Consider the following 23,135-nt stretch of genomic DNA (forward strand, 5'->3'; position numbering starts at 1 on the left):
TTACAAAGGCGCTTTGAAGCAGTACCCATGTAAGCGAAGGCATTATAAAACTGAAATATACATTTTCCCTTTAAGTAGGCAAATGTCATGCTCCCCCTCTACTACTTTAGCTTTGTTAACTTTAGCCTATAAGTGGAGAGCAACATTGCAGTATCTTTTACATGGCTTGGAAGGAATTATAGGTATTGGCTCTACCTGGCACTACTCTTACTTAGCATTAGGACAACGGCTATTTAGACAGCTACAATGTTTTCACACAATCTGCATCCTTTCCACGTTTTCCGAGTTCCATTGAGCATAGACCTTAACATGTGATATGGTAACTATCTGTTATGCAAACATGTTTTCATTGACCACTTGTATAATCCAACCCAACAACACTAGGGTGGGAGATGTTGCAAAGAGTCTTGTATGCACTACAACATACATTTGTGTATGCAGATTCATGGGCATGAAGACCAAATCAGCAACCTTTAAAAACCAAGTCAGATGTTTCAACAGTACAGAGCATGAAATATGTTTGTTTGCGTTAGAGCAAAGGTAACTCTGGTAACAGTCAAGGAAACTGTATAATGAAGTGGATATGAACATCAGGTAAGTGAACTAAGTTTATTGGACTAGCATCTTCAGGGCTGCAGTCTTCCCTCTCATCTTGACAGACTTCAACTGACAAACCTTCATAGCATAACATTCCACCTTGAGCATCATCAGGTTCTGTGAGATCACAGCCTGTGCTGCTAAGGTTCTATGCAGACTACATAACACACTTTCCCTTAAAACAGAACAAGATGAAGGAGTAGCTGACAAAAACAACAGTGACAATAGATAAAAACAGTGAGATGAACACAATGAAGAAACAATGAACTACAGTAAGGGAAGGCGCAAGGTTGCAGTGAACACTCAAACTGTTTTGGCTACTCGCTCCTTGTTCCACACCTCATCTACACAGCATTCCCAAAATCCTTCCACACAGTTTTAATTCCAGAATATTTAGAATCAACCTTCCTGCTCCATCTGGGAATGTTGATTCTAACACTATCACTTCTCTGCAGATCGTGGAGCTTGCATCCATGTTTAGAATCATACCACCGCTTCGCCATATCACCATCTTGTCATACATAGACTTGACATTAAAACCCACATCAAAACCCACCATCATAGAGTGTTCCATCCAACCTGGTGTCAGCAAAGTGGTGGTTTTACGTCCCCTCATCAGTTTGAACTGAGTTAACCATTCCATTACAAAATGGCCACCAGGTTATTAGATACCTTGCATGTGAACTGAAATTGAGTCATGAGACAGAGTGTCATGTGACCTGACAGAGTGTGAAAATAAAAGAGGGCCCATTATACATCAATGCAAATTTCATATGAAGGAGTCCCAGAAAGAGCGATGGAACGCGTGGCGTTTACTTTACACGGCAGAACCTGAGATAAGTTGTTCAATAATGTTGTTCATTAATGTTGGTTTATGTTTTAAATCATGTATTTGACACGTGATTTTAATGGTTAAAGGATTATTAAAGTTTCTCTACACCTTACACAAGACTGAGTGCTCTCATAAATTGGTGTTCACCACAATTTTCCTTTTGGCTAAGCCAGCTATATATAGCATGGGTTCAAATGTTCCAAAAGGCTATTCTTGCAGCCGAGTGAGAGCACCCACTGTAAGTAGGTTGTGCAGCGTATGAACGAGAAAAGCTTCTGTTTACTATATATATATATATATATATATATATATATATATATATATATATATATAGTTTTATTTTATATATATATATATTACACAGCATGCAGTAGCGGCATTGTAGTTATGGTTCAGTTGCTCAACTCATAGGAATAAAATGTTTTGGGTGGCTTATAACTTCACTCCCCCTTGACGAATCCTCACCAAACTGCAAAAAAAGTGTATGCCCCCCTCTGAATTGTTTTGATAAGTTTGGTGAGGTTTCGTCAAGGGGGGCAAAGTTATGGGGGGGGGGTCCTCAAATGTTTTTCCCATAGACTGAATGGAAAAAGCCTTGCTCCCGCCTACAGCCCAAACCGCTGGATGAATTTTCACCAAATTTGTGGCAGGAGCGGCAGCTTGATCCCAAAAGCGTGTGAAAATCCATCCAGTAGTTATTATTTTTTTTTAAACCGTCAAAATGTAGGTCAAAAAAATGTGTGATATCTGGCTCCGCTCTGCGGAGCCAGATGTTCGGTCCATGGACAGGCATACGATTGGCCTAAAGGGTGATGTGATGTCTGCGGACATTATACGCACCCCCTGATTGGATGGTGAAAAGCGTGAAGTGCATCAGATTTTTGGAAACGCCTGCCATGTTGTATTCGCGGGCATCCATTGGTGTCTGCAGACATCACAGTAAAAACATATTAAAAAACACAACATTGCACAAACTTATCAAACAATCTCTGGGGAGGTGAAAGGTGATGAGGATGGGATAGGATATGGCCATAAGAAGACGAAAAACTGGTGTTTTTCACCCCAAAAGTCAGCAAACAGTCCGGATGTTCGGGGGCAGTCCTGTGAAGTGTCGCGGACACTACAGATGTTCGGGGACATCTGTGCCTATATCTGCATTACAGGGTTGGTAAAAAACAGTTCTTGGATGGCTTATAACTTTGGTGCCACTCAATGAAAGTGGAGCAGTTTTGTCAAGAGGGAACACATTTAGAGGGAGGACCCACAATATTGTAAAGGCTATAAATGGGGTGCCATTTGACGAATCTACACAAAAGTTTGCAAAAAGATTTCAGATCTAGATATACATGTTTTTCTAAGGTTTGGTGGGATTTTGTCAGGAAGGGGCTAAATTATAGGGGGGTCACAACATTTTTTAGATGGCTTATAACTTTGTTGCCGTTTGACGAATGTGGACAAACGTTTTCAGAAATATAATCGACCGAACCTTCAATGTTTGTGTAAAGTCTGAATGGATTTTGTCAAGTGGGGCCTAAGTTATATGACTATTGTATATACATACATTTTGACACTTTTGAACAAATAAAACATGGGCTGATTTCAAGAAAACTTGTGTAAGGAGCATTGGAAAGGACCTTAAAGCATGATTTTGCAAATGTGCCCGTGTTTTATTTTTTGACAAGTGTCATGATGTAGGTACAAAAAATAGTGATATACCTTTGGTGACTGAGGTATAGCATGTGGCCATGGGCAGTGGGCAGATTATCCGGGTCATTGTATAAGGTCATGACCCAGACAATCTGGCTACTGGCCATGACCGTGTGGGACAAAAAAATGCAGTTAAAGTGGCCATGTCCACCTTGGACCGGCTATGTGGTTAAGTTATCGAAAGTGGCATCGGTTTGAAATGGAATAAAAATGTGCTTGTGATAATATGATCATAGGGTTCTGTCTTCGCCTTCTGCAGGCTGCCATGGAAAGGGAAGAGGGGCCCTGTACGGAGCACCGCCTTCCCTTTCCATGGTGACCACCTTGGAAAAGGATTTTCCTTCCTACTACAGCTGTAGGAAGAAAAATCTATTTTTTAGCACCCCAGTGTTCCCACTTTGGGAACCAGGGGTGCTAATGGCCTTTATGCCCATTACTGGGGCTGCAATGGCGGATAATGGTCTGGAGCCCTCATTATTTATTTATTTCTAATGCACCGAAGCCTGCAGGCATCAGGGCCCACACAGACACATTTTGCTTGGGCCGATAACTTGGGCTGCCGGCCCATTATCCCTCGTTCCAGTCCCAGGAACGGGGGATGAACGGCACATTATTCCCATTAGAATAACACAAAATGCTAATGGAAATGTTGGAAAAACATATTGAGTCTATGTACTTTACTGAGAAATGTTAAGTAGATGCAGTCTAGAAGATTTTTTTTTGTTCTAACGATGAAAGGTGAAAGGTGGTTCCTAAAGGAACCTTTCTTTTGTTGTTTTTAAAAAATAATGTTTGCAGGAGAGGTTAAGAGGTTAGATCGTAAGGAGAGGAGGGAAATGAGGGAAGAGGCACAAACACCAATATGGAGGGGCAGGTGGGCAGAGGAAGATGTTGCGCGTGTGTTACTTCTATGGTAGTGGGCAGTGTTTCTCATGCTCCTTGATTACAGCTTCAAACGCACTTCAAAATTGCTTCCCCCAGCAGAGTGGTGTGTTGCAGTATATACAGAGGACTGTTGTCTTCCAAAGATATCGATCAAAAGCCTCTTTTATTGCCTGCAAGGTTGCTGGTGGGATTGTGTGTCCCACACAAGTAGGCTGTGTGGTTACAGTATTGGTTGAGGAAGATGATGTGGAGGAAGACAACCTACTGCTTGCTAAGAAAGGAACAATATTTCTGAGAGCATTTGCGGTAGTTGGATTTGGTGTGATGGGACATGAAGGTGGTCCTGTAGGTGTAATGTCCAGTTAGTCCGCGAATAAGTACAGTGCGTTTCACTTTTGTAGCTTTGGTACATTCCCAACAGTCGTAAAGAACTGCTACACCCATGATTATCTCTGGTTGATAGAGGTAGGCACTTCCTATACCCCATCTTCCTGGTTCTCTTCATTGCCTTTGGAAATACTGCACTTTTTTTTGTTGTGTGGGTCCTCCAGCTGGTGGTGGCGGCGGCTCTTAGGGAGGAGGGATGGCAATAGCTGATGCCAGTTTTAAGATAAATAGCAGTTTTGCTACTATTCTTCCAAGTATGTTCTTTGTAATATATTGTGAAAGGATAATGAGTAAGAATAGGCGTAGGAGCTGTGCAAGGGTACATTTTGAGCTTGAAAGTTTCTAAATCAGTAGAAAATGCAGTACCGAACTGTTCGAATCAAGGACCCGAACACGAAGTGCAAACACGTTCATGGACATGTAATCATGCCGTGCGTGAGCCATGGTCACGTGGCACTGTACGGAAAGTCCGCAATGACGTCAGAAGTTCGCAGACATCAACGGAAGCAGAACAGTGGAAAAAGTATGGAAATGTTAAAAATGATGCTAGAAGGTGGTAAATGGCAGAGTTCTAAGGTAAAACTTTGTAAATTGGACAAAAAAGTTGCTATATTGCGTTAAGTATGATATTAGTAAGTTATAGGAAAATAGCATGCACTAGTAAAAACTCATGAACTTCTCTGAAAAAATACTTTGCTAAAGAGACGCTATGGTTAAATTGCACCAATAAAAATCTATAAAATTCAATGAAAACACTTTGTTAAAGGGACGTTATGGTTAAGTTGCACTAATAAAGGGGGCATGGCTAAATGGCCGCGAGCTAAGACGTGTATTCCGGATGCTCCTGCAGATCCAAAACTGATCCGCAGGAAAATGGGCGATCTAAGGTGATTGCAAGAAGTGTCTTTGAAACAACTGCTGGTGGAGCTTGATCCAGTATAAAGCGTGTGGAAAAACTCGAAAACGGTGGAAATTAAAGTGAAAGACCACAGCCCGTGCAATATTGGACAGAGGCTGGACACACAGAGGAACAGCTGCACTGGAAATGACACATAGCGGACACAAAAACGAAAAACCTCAGCACACGCAATATTGGACAAAGGCTGGCACACAGAGTGGCAGTTGCATAGTTGCACAGCAAAGGAAGGGTAAATAGTGGCCCCACTAATGCCGCAGGTATAATGGACTACAGATAGCCGAGGGTATGTGTAGTTCCATAATCGTAGTTAAGAGTTTTGTTTGAAAGATATTTTTACAGCATCGGGGTGAAAATGGCCAGTGACACGATAGCCATCCAGGTCTATAATCCATGCATTAACCAGAACAGACCCTGTTTAGCTTCAACGTTAGGAAGGGGACAGCTGTTAAGAAGGATTTCTGAATTCTGTCCAGGAGGGGCAGAGGTTCAGAAGGCCAACCTAATTTCTTGGAACATGGTAAACTCCAGACAAGCCAGACCAATCAGGGTAGCTATGGTAGGCGGTCAAGACTAAGGGCCTCATCACGAGTTGGGCGGTAACGCCGGCGCTAATAGTGCTGATGCTATCTGCCCTACCGCCAAACCCACCGGCGCTATTAGCGTCTGATCACAGGTTTGGCGGATTTGGAATTCCCCATTCCCCATTGAGCCCATTCGGGAATTCCCCATTGGGCTCAATGGGGAAATTTTGCGCTCATACCGCCGGCGGATTTCCCGCCGGTGGTATGAGCGCGAATTTTCAGTGGATTTCCCCCCAGCTCAGAGCTGGGGAGAAATCCGCCAAAGCCCTGATTTGGCAGACCCTTAAATCCGGCGGTAACAGCGCTACCGCCAGATTTAAGGGTTACAGCCAAACTCGTGATGAGGCCCTAAGTCTTAGGAGGGGTGCGGGTGAATGAAGGACCTCAATGAGCACACAGAGCAAGGGCACTTAAAAAATACTCCAGACAGGTGTTTATATTAAAAATATAGACACATTTATTACAAGGCCTTTGTAACATAGACCATGGCAAAGAATCACAGTAACACTAAGTAAACAATACATCACACTCAATACAATATATATACAAGATTAGGGGGGTCTAAAGGGATGGCTGCACGAAATATGTTAACAACCTAGAGGGGAAGGAAACAGGCAGTGCATTTAATCCTTAGGCCCAATTCAACATCAGTTATTCACCTAACTTAGAGACAGTCCAAGTACTAAGAAGAGGGGAGCCTTGTGCACAATAGTACATGTATGCCAATGCACGTGGTTGTTCCAATGGGCAAAACAGGGTCTCTTCAGGGGTCTCTAGCAGCTCAGGAAGGTGGATAAGGTGATGAAGAATAAGTTCCCACAATTCAAGAAGGACCTCCACTTGAAGGCAGAGGCAGTTTGAGAGTTTGGGATGTAGTCGCTATTTCGCAATAGCAGTGGACACGAGAGAGGGGCCCCAGGGACCAATCGTGCGTAAATATGGGCTCCGGCGCTAGGGGCCACTGGTTGGGGTATTGATTACTCACCGGTCCCTGAGGCAAGGAGACCCAAACTTCTGCAGGTGAGTCCAATTCAGTTGCAGGTTCGAAGGCAGCAAAAAGGACGTCTCGACACCTTTTAGTTCCACAGATCCAGCGAGTATTCCCAAACGGGACGGTGGTGATTTCTCCACTCCGGGTGGATGAATCGCCCCAGTTTCACTGCAGCGGGCGACAAGGGCAAGAGGGTCTCAAATGCAGTGAACTTGCAAAGGACGTTGCCGCAGCAGGGCAACGTGGTAACCACGTTTACTCTGGTCTGGGCGCACTCGTCTCACTTCGGACCAGAGAATGCCAAGTGTATGAAAATTGGTGTGAGGGTGCCGTGGACACATAGCTAGCAGTATACCAAGTTTCGAGGGCCTCCTCAAAACGACGGCAGAGACAGAGCAAAGGTCCTGCGTAAGATGGTCAGCCCACTGGTTGGCCCAGGGACACTTCCGAGAAAGCTTACTTGCAGGTTTTGGTGAAGGTGCCGAGAGTAGTTGATCCCACTATTCCAATGGGTCGAAGCGTCTTCGCAGACCTTCTAGGAAGAGCAGATGCAGAGGGGTCCCACGGGACAACAGCGGGCTCAGGGTGCCAAACCTTCCAGCGGGTTACCAGCGGTTCCTCGACTCGGCTTCGTAGTTGCAGGATACTTGTATCCTATCCTTTGTTCAGTGAGAACTCAGGAGATCGACTTGGTAGTGGTGTTTCCAGCCTCCTCTTATCCAAACTTCCCTTCGTGCCAAAACGGAGAGGACCCAATGGGAGATCTGCTCACAAACACTCCCTCCATACGTGGACCAATCACAGACCACGGTGGTCTCAGGCATTCAGGGCACTCTAGAATCTCTGGCACCCAGGATGTGTATTGGGACCAGACATCCGAGCCCACATCCTAGAGGCACACACACAAGGCATGCAGAAGCCCGCAAAAGCATTGGGATTTGTGAGAAAATGCATGACCAAATAAGGACTGGCCCGGGTCGACTCAACCTGGGGAAGGTGAAGGGGCAGGATGGCCAAAGGACAGGACAAAGAACCTCGTGGCATGGCCATTTTGGAGCCAGGCCACCTATTTGTGCCAAACGCAGTTAATGTGGTTAACATGGCAGGAAAGGGTTACAAATATTGCGAAACGATAGCTGCACCCAGTCCTGTCCATGACACATCTGCACAGTTCATAAAAAGTCCAGCGAGAGTATCTAGGGCCTTTGGAAATACTATAGACCCAAATGTGCTGTATGATAAGATACATTGCACACTTGTTACATGTTTCACAAAAGTTGCAACATGAGAAAAGGACTAAGGGAAACAAAGTCTCCCAGTACTGACTGGCTTAAGGGCATGTCAGTTTCCCCATAAAAAGTGCGCAAAAGCCCAGAGGAGTGCAGCTGAAGGCTGTGCTTCTCTGACAAAGTCAGTCAATGATGTCTAAACAGCAGCAACAAGTTTAGGGGTTGACACATGGAGGGAAAATTGCATACAACTATGAAATATTTCCTAACACTCGCCTCTCCCAGACTAAGGACAGGGGGAACTAATCCACCCCTTGATGAGTCTCTTGTTAAGTTCGGTTAAACATTCTGGACAACCCATCAGCATTGCTATGTTGGACACCTGGCCTATGCTCAATAGTGAAGTCAAAGCCTTGCAGACGTATGGACCACCTAAGCAACTTTGGATTCTCTCCCTTCATGTTCATTAGCCACTTTAAGGGTTTATGGTCAGTTTGCACAGTGAAGTAGGTCCCATAGAGGTATGGCCTCAGCTCCCTTAGGGCCCACACAACAGAGAAACATCCTTTTTCTACTGTGGACCATCTGAGCTCTCTGTCCTTAGGCTGGCGACTAATGAAACCACTAGGGTGTTCCTTACCCTTCTCATCTACTTGTGATAGAACAGCTCCTATCCCAGTGTCAGAGGCATCTGTCTGCACAATAAAAGGTCTTTGGTAATCAGGGGCCCTGAGAACAGGGGCCTGGCACAAGGAGTATTTTAAGCCATCGAAGGCCTTCTCACACTCTTCAGACCAAGTTACCTTCTTGGGTTTCTTTGGAGTAGTGAGAGCAGTCAGAGGGGCAGCTTTGGTACCAAAGCCTGCCATGAAATGTCTGTAGTACCCAGTGAGTCCCAAAAAGGCTCTCACTTGGGTCTGTGTAGTGGGGGTACTAGGTAGAGGCTTTCTCCTCCCTCCGCCTACTTCATGTCCAATGTAGACCAGTGATCCTTGTCCAATCTGGCACTTACTGGCCTTTATGGTCAAGTGGGCCTTCTGAAGAGCCTGTAACACAATCCCAAGGTGTTTCACATGGTCTTCCCATGTGGCACTGAAAACTGTTATATCATCCAGATATGCAAGACAGAATTCATCCAACCCATTCAACACATGATTCACAAGCCTCTGGGAAGTGGCAGGGGCATTCTTCAACCCAAAGGGCAGTACCCTGAACTGGTAAAGACCCTCTGGTGTTGAGAAAGCTGTCTTCTCCATGGCATGTTCTGCAAGGGCTATTTTCCAATAGCCATAGTGAGGTCAAAAGTGCTGAGGTACTTGGAGGCACCCAAAGTATCCACCAGCTCATCTGTTCTAGGCAAGGGGTGTGCATCTGTCTTGGTGACAGCATTCAGTGCCCTGTAATCCACACAGAACCTCAGTTCAGAAGTACCTGCCTTTGGAACCAACACTACTGGGCTGGACCAAGGACTACTGGAGGGTTCAATCACCCCAAGATCCAACATTTTGTTGACCTCTCTCTTAATGTAAGACCTTAATTTGTCTGACATCCTGTATCCCCTACCTTTGGTAGGTACACTGTCTCCTGTGTCAATGTTATGTTTGCACCAAGGTGTCAAACCAGGGGAAAACTGCCTAAGCAAAGTTTTCACCTCAGCCCGTTGATCAGAGGTCAGGTGAGGGGCCACTTGGAGCTGTCTGAAGGATTGCTTTGGAACAGATCAGGAAGAGGTTCAGACACCTCTTCTTCAACATCTGAAGCCAACAGCAGTGCTGCGATTTCAACTCTTGGGATGAAAGCCTTCAGCCTATTTACATGGAACACTTTTGGAGCCTGACCAGCCTTTCCAAGGTCCACTAAATAGTTTACTTCACCCAGTGACTCCACCACTGTGTAAGGGCCTGACCACTTCTCCTGTAAAGCTCTCTCTAGGCCTTATAGGATTCATGATCAGGACTTGCTGACCAGGTGTGAAATTGATGAAGGAAGCCTTCTGGTCATAACAGTGTTTCACCAGAGCTTGCCCTGCCTTCAACTTTTCACTAGCCAGACCCATCAGGAGTACCATCCTTTTTCTGAGCCCTAGCACATAGTCCACTATGTTGGTAGTTATGGGGGAGTGGGCATCTCCCATCCCTCCTTGACTATGGCTAAGGGTCCCCTTACAGGGTGACCAAACAGAAGTTCGAAGGGGCTGAAGGCAACACCCTCTTGTGGTACTTCTCTGTAGGCAAACAGTAAGTATGGTAACAGAAGATCCCATTTTCTTCTTTGGGGTTCTTCCAGAGCCCCAATCATGCTCTTCAAGGTCCTGTTAAACCGTTCAACTATGCCACTGGTCTGTGGGTGATATGCAGAGGAAAACCTATAGGTGACCCCACATTCCTTCCACATGGCCTGCATATACTTAGACATCAAGTTGCTGCCTCTGTCAGACATAACTTTTTTAGGGAAGCCAACCCTAGTAAATATGGCAAGTAAAGCTTTTGCAACTGACTTGGCAGTCACAGTTTTCAATGGGATGGCCTCAGGATACCCGGTGGCATGGTTGACCAGCACCAGGATAAACATATTGCCTGAGGATGTTTGAGGGTCAAGGGGACCAACAATGTCGATCCCTACCCTCTCAAATGGTACCCCCCACAACTGGGAGTGGTACCAATGGAGCCTGGATTGTTGAGCCAGTCTTACCAGATAACTGTCAGGAGGCAATACTCTTGCAGTGACCTTCTACTTGCACCACCATCTTGGGCCAGTAGAAGTGCATGGATAACCTTTGGTTGGTTCTCTTGATCCCAAGGTGCACTTCATGCGCCAGCTGCAGGAGGAAGAGTCTTACAGCAAGGGGAACCACCAACCTCCTATGGTCTCCTTCTGTAGATTCTGTAGGCTCACAATACAGGAGCCCACCTTCCCAATAAATCCTGTGCTGCCCAGGAGGTTCACCCTCAATCTCAGAGCAGGCCTGTCTACTTAGGCCTTCCAGAGATGGCCACTCACGTTGGCCCTTACTAAATTCTTCCCTATCAGGACCACCTTTTACTAATGAATAATTTAGTTCAGGATGGTCATGTGGGTCAATTATTTCAGGTATCACCACGTCATCGTCAGGTCCTGGTGATTGACCAACTACCTCCACCTCAGTGGTAGGTGAGTTAGGAGGGGTGTTTTCTTTCCCTCTTTTAGATTTTCTGACTACTTTAGCCTTGGGTTTCCCCTTTGGTTGGGGCATAGCATTGGTCTTGGCCGCCCTTGCTGCCCTGGTTTGAGACCTTGTGCAGGGTCTTTCAGCTGCATCTCCCACAAGCCCTAAGGCTCTGAGATCATTTGCCAGCAAGACCTTTCCTGTGACATTCCTATGTATGCTCACTGGAATGCTGACTGCTGTACCATTGATAGAAAGAGTAACAGGTATTACTGGGAACATGAGAGGTGGGCCATCAGCCAATTTAGTGGGGGCCAGAGGAGCTCTGGCAACTTCCTTTGGGTCTACCAAGGTAGAATCCACTACAGTTAAACTGTACCCACTATCCCTAAGAGCTGGAGTATCTACTCCATTGATCAGCCCACACTCTTTAAAGAAGTGCTTGGTATTGTCTGGAATCCTAGCAAAAACCTCTGAGGCTTTAGGCTCCCAGGAACCCTGGGAAACTAAAACTACCTCAGCTTCTATCCCACTGGGGAAGGAGTCTGAGGAGAAGGATGCTCCTGTAATCTATTCTTCCTCATAGGAGGAGAAGGCCAGATTAGCAGAGTGGACCCCCAAGGTTTTGACCTTATATCTGGGATCCCCCTTCACATGGTCAGTGGCTCCACAAGCAAAACAAGATCCACTGGGTCTGTTTCCATAGGGAGGCTTACTATAACCAGAAGTCTGCTGCTGTGGCCAGTTTCTTAGGATCTATCTCCTTTGAATCTGCCAAGTGCTACTTAAGCTCAGGGGAAGAAGATGCAAAAATGTGTTCAAGCATGACAAGACATATCATACCTTCAAATGTAGATACCTTATAACCTTCAACCCAGCCAGTCAAGTTTTTTAAGGATTCAGTTACATAGGATACCCAAGTACCACCTTCTTTCTTTTTGTACTCTCTGAATCTTTCCAAACTTTAAGATGAGAGTTTGCTTCAACATTGCAAAATCTGCTCTCTCAGCTTTTGACATTTCCATAATGGCGCTGCAGCCAGAATGGGGAAGTATGCTAAGTAACCAGGCAATTTTATCAGCATTGTCAACTTGATGAACTTCACAGGCATACTCAAATGTATTCAGCCAGTCCATAATGTCATTCTTTTCCTCATACACACTGAGCAGATCCTTAGGAAACCTTGGATGAGAGGAGACCCCAGACCCATGTCCAGGGCCCTTGGATCCATTGGCAACCTGAAGCTTGGCCAGTTCCAACTGGTGATCCCTGTCTTTCTGTTTTTCCGCCTGGTCTATTTTCAGTTTGGTCATGTTAAATTCAAGCTCCTTCTGCCCAAACAGCAGTTCTTGCTTCTTGAATTCAAGCATGACCTCACCTTCAGTACCGGCAGAGGAAACACTAGACATTACATCCTCCAAATACTCATGAGTCCCATGAACAAGTGCAGCGGCAGAACTGTCAGTTCTGCCAGTGGGAGCAGCCCCACCTCCTTCTGTACTGTCAACATGAGCTATGGCACTAAGCTGAGCTTCTTGCCAGTCCATGATTCTTTGTATCATTTCCATTTTTGTGCCTTGAGCAGAGACACCTCTCTCAGCCCCTCCTGGACAAAGTTCAGAAATCCTTCTTAACAAAGTGGTGTACAGCGGTGGGATAGGGCTGAAGGTATCCAATGTTGCATACTAGTGAAGGCATTTCGAGTTACTCCTACCAGGACACATAGTGAATTGTTATAGTATAACTGAAAAAGGCCATAGTCCTATCAAACAGTATGGAAACAAGTACCTTGTTAATTTTAAATGCTTCTAAATCTGAAACATTGAGAAAGGTGTGTGGTTTGAAATTCAAGGAAATAACTTTAGTTGTAGGGACGGTAAGGTGAGAAATACATTGTAAAAAAAACTTGAAATTCAAGGAAAACATTAGTTGCATGGGCGTTAAAGTAAGAACTTAACGCAACAAAACCCTGAAACCCAAAAAGCCACCTTAACTTCGTGCCCCCTTGTTGCGCATCCTATGACCACAATGATGACATCCATCGCAAATCACATCACTGATGACATCACTAATTACATGTTGTAGGAGAATACTGATAACATCACGAATTGCATCACTGATGACAGTACTGGTGACAACACTAATTACATTGTATATAACAGATCACATCAATAATGGCATTAGACATATATGGGCCTCATCCCGAGTTTGGCGGTATTCCAGCGGATTTCCCATCAAGTGCTATTTGCGCTAATGCCACGCTGCCTGACGGAAAGTACGCCAGATCATGAGTTTGTGTACACGCGCACAGGGACATTGCATTAACGCAAATAGCGCTTGGCATAAAAATTGCCCAGGAACCCGTAAATACATCGCACTCTGCGCTACCGCCGAGCCGCTGCGCTAATAGCGCGTGGGAAATGCATAACCACTGGAACGGGAAATAAAGTGGTGGCCATTTTGGAAATCACAATCCGCTAAAAATCACAGACCCTGCAAGCCATCCACCCCTGTGAACATCGCAAAATGTCTGAGGAACGCACCAGGGGCAAATAAGCCCTGTACAGGATTGGAAAACCCAAGTTCAATGACCAGGAGCTAGCCATACTGGTGGAGCAGGCAGTGGCCCACCAGGAAGAGCTGTACAGTGCACAGCAGAGCAAGACAACTGGCCAGCGCTGAGCGCAGATATGGAGGGACATCACCAGAGGGTGTCTGCGGTGGGCTGCATGCCCCAGGAGTGTGAGGACTGCCGCAAGCGCCTCAGTGACTTGCGGGTCCGAGTACGTGGCCTACTCTCCCAGCACAGGTGTGCAAGCATGGCAACGGGATGAGGGCCAGCACCACCACCACCCGAGCTCACCCCCTGGGAGGCGCAGATGACAATGCTCATTGATATGGGCACTATTGAGGGAGTCGGAGGAGTGGAGGCTGGTGCCGGTACCCAGGAGGCTGCAGGTGAGACCCCCCACACAAAATTACACAGACCTGTAAGAGTCATGCCTCCAGACCTTGAGTGAATGTATGTGCATGCAATGTGCGTGAGGCACCGCAGCCACCCATGACCGACACCTCGTACCCCCGTACCATAGGACCCCCTAGTCACCTGAGTACGTACACTGCATGAACACTAAGCCCTAGGGATAGACATCCATGACCATGGCACAGCAATGTGATGTGTAAGTGTGCATGAATGCCCCCCAGCAATATGGTCGCTGTGCATCCCCAGCAGACATCTGAAGATGTCGCGCCAACATGTCCAAGCAGTGTTCCTCCCCAGTAACACGTTGCACCAATCACAACACGGGGAGTCAACAAAATGCAATGGTGAATCATGATTGATACTGTGTCCAATCCCACTGTAAGGCATGAAATGCATGATACAAATGCAGGCTGCCCTCAGCTCATACAACACCCTATGTACTCCACAGGTACACAGCGCCCATCACAGGTCAATAATGATGGTGAGGAGGCTACAACATCTGGCCGCCCAACCCAGCGCGCATCTACCAGCACCACCACCTCGCAAAGGGGCTGGGCAGTAACAACGCAACGCCGGACGCATCCAACATCACCCCACCATAGCCCAAGGGTGCAGGGTCCACAAGGCCACAGGGGGCCTGCGCCTCATACACCACCAGCCACCATGGAAACCCTGGATGTTGAGGCAGCCACCAGTGGGTCCGAGCCTGATGTGGAACACACATCAACAGCTGCACGTGACACTGCACTGTTGACCTCCCCAAGCCTCAGTGTCACACATGAAATAGGCACACCCCAGGGAAGCCCGGAGCCAGCGGAAAAGGATGCACACACTCCATATGTGCGTTGTGTCCGCACACCTGAGCCAGACGTGGATGCACCGTCCTATGGTACCCCTGAGGATAGACACTCCTACCTCAGCACCCCCACCCAAGGTGGCAACATGTCCCCCCTACAGCCTGCCCCAGACAGTGCAGAGCTGTCAGCCCGATCCTCGGCACACCCGAAGCACCACTCATCACGGGAGCTGCAGTGATGGGGCGTCTGGATGTCCTTGAGGCCAGACAAATGCGAATTGAGGCCATGTCCACAGTGCACAGCACCCACATCGAGGCCATCAGCCATGCCATACGGAACACATCTAAGAGAATGGCTCATGACAATGCACGGACCCGTAAAGTGGTGGAGGGATGCACAGCAGCCCTGACAGGTTTCGGGTAGAGGGTACAGGAGTTGTGCTCGGGCCTATCAGCGCATGCAGAGCTGATGAGGGAGTCGAACAATCTGCTCCGCCAGCAGCTGCAGGTTACTGTAGCCATTCCATCAACCTCACCTACGGAAGGATCCCTGGAGCCTTCACTGAGGCGCCATTCCATGCGCAATATAAGACACCGCTCACCCGAGGATCCCGGACTTGGGAAGCGCCTGCGACCATCGTAGATGGACATGGCACAGTAGTGGTGAGCCTCGGGTACATGCACCTACCTGCACTGTTTTGGGGAGTTCCCAGTGGGGAGGGGGGATTGTGGGCTGGGGAGGTCTCAGGGGGAGGAGGGATTGTGTGCTGGGGAGTTCACTGGGGGAAGGGAGGATTGTGTGCTGGGGTGTTCACTGGGGGGATTGTGTGATGGGGAGTTCACTGGGGGAGGGCTAGGGTGTTCACTGAGAGATTGTTTGCTGGGGAGTTCACGGGGGAGGGGAGTTTGTGTGCTGGGGAGTTCACTGGGGGAGGGGGATTGTGGAACATATAATAAATCACGTTAAAAAATCATACAAAGCATGGACAGTCATATTTGTGATAAAGTGCTCTTTAATGTTCAAGTTATGTTTCAAATGTACCCTTCACCCATATCAAAAAGAATTCTCAATCAAGCCCTGTCTGGCCAACCTCCCCTCCCTCACCTCAGTCCTGTGTACACGTGCAACAGCTTCTGGCACATCACAATCTTCACTCCCATCCCCAGGTGGCTGCACATCAGCATCGGGGGGCAGTGGCACATTCCTGCAGCAGCAAATGTTGTGCAGCATGGCACATGTAAGTACGATTTAGCCAACTTTTTCAGGTGCATACATCAATGTCCCTCCCGTACGGTCTAGGCACCAGAAGCGTGCCTTCAGCAGTCCAAATGCCCTCTCCAAGCAGATGCGTGTACGTCCATGGGCAACGTTGTATGCCCGCTCAGCTGGAGTGTGTGGATGACGCACAGGGGTCATGAGCCATGTGTACTGGGGATACCCAGAATCACATGCAGGGGAGAGAATGCAGGTATGAGGACAAGGTTGGTTCAGTGGGTGCACAAGGCTCAGTCATCAGTGACATTGGCAGCAGAATCACGTTTGTGTTGAAGAGGTCATGCTATCTCATTGCAATTTTGGCATACCCCCTTCGCCTTTCGGGACACGCATGGTCTGAGGTTGCCATGCAGCTATGTATCAATGTATATGTGAATGCTTATGTCTATCACACGCATGTACTACATGTGCACTAGTTATCATATGGTCACTTAGATTGTGGTGTGTGCTGTGCTAAGGACAGCATTGATTCAATGGACTACTTACTACTAGAACCACCCCGTGTCTAGATGTAACAGTACTCTGTCCCTTTTCACTGGATGAGGGGACCCTTGTATCTGCTTGTGCATGCAACATATTTTTAGCCCATGTGTCATTGACATTCCCTTTGGCTGCTGTTGCGTTTGCTGATTGGCACAATTATGCACAGTTCTCGAGGCGTGTGATTGGCCAATCAGGGGTCAGTGTTTCAGGGATGTACATTGACGTGAATCAAACTACTCGTGTGTAGTGCGTTTGTAGATGTGCCTACTTTTGGGCACCATTGGCATGGCTGTCGGGTAGCTAGGGAGGGATGTCTCTGCTGTGTCAGGTTGAGAAGCAACATTGTGACACACGCAAGAGGCTTTATTTATTTATTTATTTTTTATTTTAATTCTTATTACACATCACATGCCCGTAGGCCTCAGGGCGCACAAAAAACAAAGACAAGGCACACAACATGTCCAGAAGAAAGGGAATGAGGCCGTGGAGGGTTATTCCAAATTGAAAAGGTGAGTCTTTATGGCTTGCTTAAACACAGAATAGTTTTGGATGTCGTATCCCAGCTGGTAGGGCATTCCAGAGGAGGGGGCCCTGGACGTCAAGGGTGGTGCCCCCAAATTTAGCTGTCTTAAATCTGGGGTGATCAAGAAGAGTAGCAGTGGAATAACAAAAGTTTCTTCCATTGGACTTGATGCTAATATGTTCAGACAGATAAGTGGGATTGCTGAGCGACAAGCACGCGTGTGTTGTCATTAGCACTTTGTGTGTTATGCAATGTTTTTCAGGAAGCCAGTGTAGCTTCTTCCTGAAGCTGGAGATATGAGTGCGACGAGACTGATTGAAGATGGTGCGCACAGCGTTGTTCTGAGCCACCTGTAGAGATTGAATATTGGCGACAGTCGTGCCAGACAAAAGACTGTTACAATAGTCAAGTCTGGAGTTTATTAATGCTGTAGACAAGAGAGCACAGTTTCAGCTGTAATGAAAGGGCGAAGATAGCTGATTTGTTTGTTAATCAATCCACAACTGGACCTGATGTTGGAGACATGAGACTTCATAGATAGCTCCTCATCAAGAACCACCAAGGTCTTAACTTTCCTTTGGACAGTGATGGTATTGTCTGCAATAAGGAAGTTGGCATAGTCAGAATCAAGATTGTTACGGGTGTTCTTAGAGGACACTATCATGAGCTCAGTTTTTTTGTTGTTCCGAGCTAGGGAGTTGCAGGCCATCCAGTCCTGTACGGCTTTGTAGATGCTGTTGATAGTTGCAACATCGTGCTTTGTAGTAGTTGGGCTTCCAGATGTGACTCTGCTCCCACATGTCTTTGCCATTCAGACTGGGTGTGTTCTGCTGTGTTGCACATGTCCAAGGGTTCTTGTGCAAGGTACATGCATGGGAATGCTGCAGTGCTGGTGCTGCCTATGTCTCCTGCTGGCATGCAGGGGTTTCACTGTGTATGTCCATCCCCATGAGATGTCATTTAACATGCATTAGGGACTACATTTGTATTCACCCAGCATCCATGTGTTTTGGCCTCGTTACCTTTCCATGTACACTGGCAGGGTACTATTGCGCAGGACCTAGGTGGATCCTGGATAGCAGGCGCAGCAGTGGGTGAAGGTTAGGTAAGGGCTACATGTCATCTGCACATTCATGAAATGGAAATTCTTACGGTTTCTGTAGGCTGCCTCATGTGTCTGGGGTGGTCCTAGTGCTACATGAGTGCAGTCCAGGGCTGCTATGACGTTTGGAACTTGGGCAATGGCATGGAACTAGCCCTTCAGCTGGGTCACCTGTGCCTGTGTGGCTGGCTGTGCCATGTTCTCATTCACATGGAGCAGCAGTGCATCCAGCACCTGTCCCAGCACGGCACTGAAGGTGGACTGGGCCATGCCATGCATCATGGCAACGGTGTGTTGGTAGCTGCCAGTCCCGAGGTATTGTAGCACAGACACAAGCTTCACGAGCAGGGGCACTGCAGTGCTGATAGCTACACAGCTGCCTAGGTCAGCATGGATTGTGTCCAGCAACTGGGTGATGGTTGCCCTGTCCAGTCTATACTCGGTCACCAACTGCCCATCAGTCAGGGTCCAGGGTGTTGGCCTGACCTGCGGGATGACTGGCTGCCTTGCTGGTGCTGCTCTCCCCCTCCTTCTCCTCATCCCCTCCACCCCCTGTGCTCCCAGGGACCTGGCCTGGTTGGATGACCTCTGTAGCTCCAGGCGCAGCAGGTAGATGTCCACATCAAGGCTCCCAGGCTCCAAATGGCAGCATGGTATTTGGAAGTGTGTGTTGTGCATGGGTGGGTCCTTTGTAGGCCCCTGGCGCGAATTGGTTACACCTGGGCACTTTTTGCTGTCTCCTCCCTGCTCCTACTGGTGTTCTGGTGTTGGGGAGGGTGTGTTGTTCATGGGTGGGTCCTTTGTGGGCCTCAGATTTGCATTGGTTTCACCTGGGCACTTTTTGCTGTCTCCTGTGTTCTTTTACCTCCAGCATTTGGCTAGGGGTATTTTCAGCAGACTTTCCGCTGGTTTTCTGGCGCTAATAGCACCTACGCTGGACTCATGATGGCTCTGTAATAGCGTGAATGAGTGCCGACGCTATTACAGCCGGCTGTACTTGCGCCGGCTGTAATAGCGCCAGCGGTATTTGTACTTGTGATCCAGCGGAGCGGTATTGGTGGCGCTAATACCATCACTGCCAGATTTAAGGGTTACCGCCCAAATCGCGATGAGGCCCATAGCATGATTAATAAGTTAGCTCATAAAAACCTTGATTTTCTTATTAATAATTTAGGCCATGCACTTGGCCATGATGAAGGCTGTGGTCACTGGCCATCACCAAACACCATAGCTAGTGGTCAGTTTGTGTTGCAAAATGCCAATGTGAATGGTTAAAAGCCACGCCTAGTGGCCCATCACTGTTTTAATATATACAGTGGGCAAAGTTGAAAGCTGTAGTCAGTGGCCATAGCTAAAGTCCCTAGCTAGTGCCAATTAATATGTCTGAATGTACAATCGGCAAGGCCAAAGGCCATAGCCACTGGCTAGTATTGTATTGAATAACAAGGCTCGTGGCTGGTTAGTGTATATAATATACAGTGGGCACGTCCGAAGTCCATTGCTTATGGCATGTTAGTATTTTAAAATATACAGTGGACATGGTAAAAAAATGTACAAACTGCTCATGGTCAAAGGCCACAGCTAGTGGCCCAAATTATATATTGGAATATATAGTGGGCACAGCCAAGGATTGTGGCCACTGGCCAGTATTGTGCTAAAGCCTATGGCTAGTGGCTGATTAGTGTATAGAATATACAGTGGACAGAGCTGAAAGCTGTAGTCACTGATGAAGAGCAAAGTATATGGTTGGGGGCCTGTTAGTGTTTTAAAATACTGACATGACACAGGTAGTGAAAACCAGATCAAACCCAAGCCAGGGTTACCTACCTCCACTATCTGGGATCAACAGTCTATACTTATATAAAGAGGAGAAGGGGATACATTGAACAAATATCTAAGGTGACCATTTCCTTTAGGCTCCCAAAATCAAGTGCTGAAAGAATGGACCAATAACGTCAACAACAAAAAACACAATGCATATTTTTATTACAGATTCATATCTGAATCAAACCTGATGCAACTTTAAAAAAGATTTGATAAAAAGATTTTTATAAAAACCTACACAGCAAACAATTCTAAACAAAAATCACAATACACTAAAAACATAACACTAATTAACAAAATACATGAAATCACTTTCCATCACAATCGGACAAAAACCCCAATTTATAATGGTCCAATTTGTGTAAACACAATCGCCAGCCCAACATGTTTCTGTCCCTGTCACCAATTCGGTGGGACATTCATCAGGGGCTATCAATGAAGCTTTTGTTGGATTTTTGATTAGTGGGTGTGATGATCGCCATGACGTTAGAAAAAAAGAAAGCAGGGTTTCTAATACTGCTCACTATGCATGGTAACGTCCATCCAAACCAATTCCCAGTCCTACTTCATAGAACTCATTAGATTTATAACAGGCTCCACTGGCCACCGCAGAACATTGGCATAGAGAAACGTCCCCCGCACACTCCAATTGTTCTAGGTGCATAAAATTAGTTGTTCCTGGGAGCCCAAATGCAATTGAAGGGACCCGAAACTCGTCCCTCAATGACTTCTATGCCCAAAGGTGTAAAAAAACAATCCAGAGTCCTGCAGCAAAATCTAAAAACTCGGGATAGCGCCGCTGCTGTCCAGTTTTAAAATATACAGCGCACATGGATGAAGACTGTGTCCAGTGCACATGACTGTAGGCCATGATGTACCCATTAATGAGTTCAAATATATTTGGCCATACACACTGACCATGGCTGAAGGGCATCCTTAATGTCGGTTGCTGTTTTAATGTAATTAGTGATGTCATCAATAATTTGATCTGTGTTGTCATCATTGTGGTCATAGGCTGCACAACATGGGGCGCAAAGCTAAGGTGGCTTTAGCTGAATTTCAGGTGTTTGTTGCGTTAGGTTCTCACCTTAACGTCCAAGCAACAAACGTTTTTCCTTGAATTTCAAGTTTTATTTTACAATGTATTGCTCACCTTAACGTCCCTGCAACTAAAGTGTTTTCCTTGAATATATATATATATATACATACATATACATATATATATATAATACCAGCTTGTGTGCCTCACACTGTTCAATAACTCAGTTGCACCACACATTCACTTACTGCTTGTGTTATGATATGACATGGCATTTATAAAGCGCCTATACACAAGTGTTTCAAGGCGCGACAAGGCAAGGCAGGGGGAACAGAGGGAAGACGGACAATGATCCTACTAGGCCAGGTATCATTCAGATTGCGCAAGTGCATGGGAGGGGGAAGTGGGACAGTGCGGGTTCGGAAGGGGAGGGGACAGTGCAGTACATAATAGAATAATTAACAGTAAGTAAAAGTACAGCCAGCAGGTGGCAAGTGCAAAGGTAAGTGCAGACAACAGGTGTCAAGCGCTGGTAGTTGGACTGTAGGGATACAGAAGCAGTCCCCAAGTGCAGGGGTTGCCAGGAAAGCAGTGCAGGTGTGCGACTGGCAGGGGAGGGGATCTGGTCCCGAGATCAGAAGGTGGGCATGTAACCAGTCCAGTTTCAGTTTCGGTCAGAAAGCTTTGCCCGCTGCTCTCGGCTATTGACTTTCCATTGAAGACGTGCTTTCTTCGTTTCACTTACTGTTAAGGACTCTAAAACCCACAAGTCTTTGTGTTCCTATCTGTATGGGCGTGTCTACATAAGAGGACTTGCGCGCACACCACGAAGTCCCGCTTTGCCGGCTGCTCTTGGCTATTGACTTTCCATTGAAGACGTGCTTTCTTCATTTTACTTACTGTTAAGGACTCTAAAACCCACAAGGTGAAGCATATAGGATACTCTTCATCTACTTACTTACTAATACGTATTATACGTATTATATACATACTAATCGTGTGTTTTCTTGCATTCAGGCTTTGTGTTCCTATCTGTGTGGGCGTGTCTACATAAGAGGACTTGCGCGCGCACCGCGCGCACGCACAGGCGAAGTCCCGAGAAGTCCCGCTTTGCCGCTTCGCCGCGGCGTCGCGAGCAAAGTGAGTTACTGGGACATTCTCTGTTTGCGCTTGCCCTCTTGCTCATTCACAGGTTGGGAGTCCCAAGCTTCTTCTTATTCGCTGCTGTTGTTGCTTTATAAAATCCAGTACCTTAGAATTTCTGGACACATGCTTTTGACCTTTTTGAGGCACAATGAAGCGAAATCTGTACACCCTACGCACTGGAATGCCCCCTTTGGGAAGTGCAAATTTGAATCTAAGTGGTATGCAAGCTAGGACAGTTCCTTGTGTATCCACCCCGCGTTTAGCAGAAGCTGAAGCTCACATTACCTCAAAAATAAAAAAGAGAGTTACCCCTCATGCTGTAAACTCAAAGAAACAAACTTCAAGCACTCAGGATATGCGCTTTTTTTATCCTGATTGTGTGATTCATAATCCAACTTTGAAAAATCCTAAAGACAACACCCAGTCATCTCCAAATATAGCCAGTAACAATCAGGCGGTGTGTTGCACGACCTTGCATGTCTCCTTATATGATAGTACAATTCTCAAAGGGGACTCAATGGCTCAAATTTCTGTGACCAAACACAGCTCATCTTCAGTAAAAATCCCTGGGGATGTAGCTGTGATTGATTTGCCTTCCCCCGGCTCTGATTTCACGTTACAAGAAACACTTGGTAATCTATCTTTTTCGCTTAAATTGTTTTCAAATGGAGGTTTTACTCAATCAAACAT

Source organism: Ambystoma mexicanum, chromosome 2p (genome assembly GCF_040938575.1).
Source record: "Ambystoma mexicanum isolate Mex_15411 chromosome 2p, UKY_AmexF1_1, whole genome shotgun sequence".
In the NCBI taxonomy this organism is placed as follows: domain Eukaryota; kingdom Metazoa; phylum Chordata; class Amphibia; order Caudata; family Ambystomatidae; genus Ambystoma; species Ambystoma mexicanum.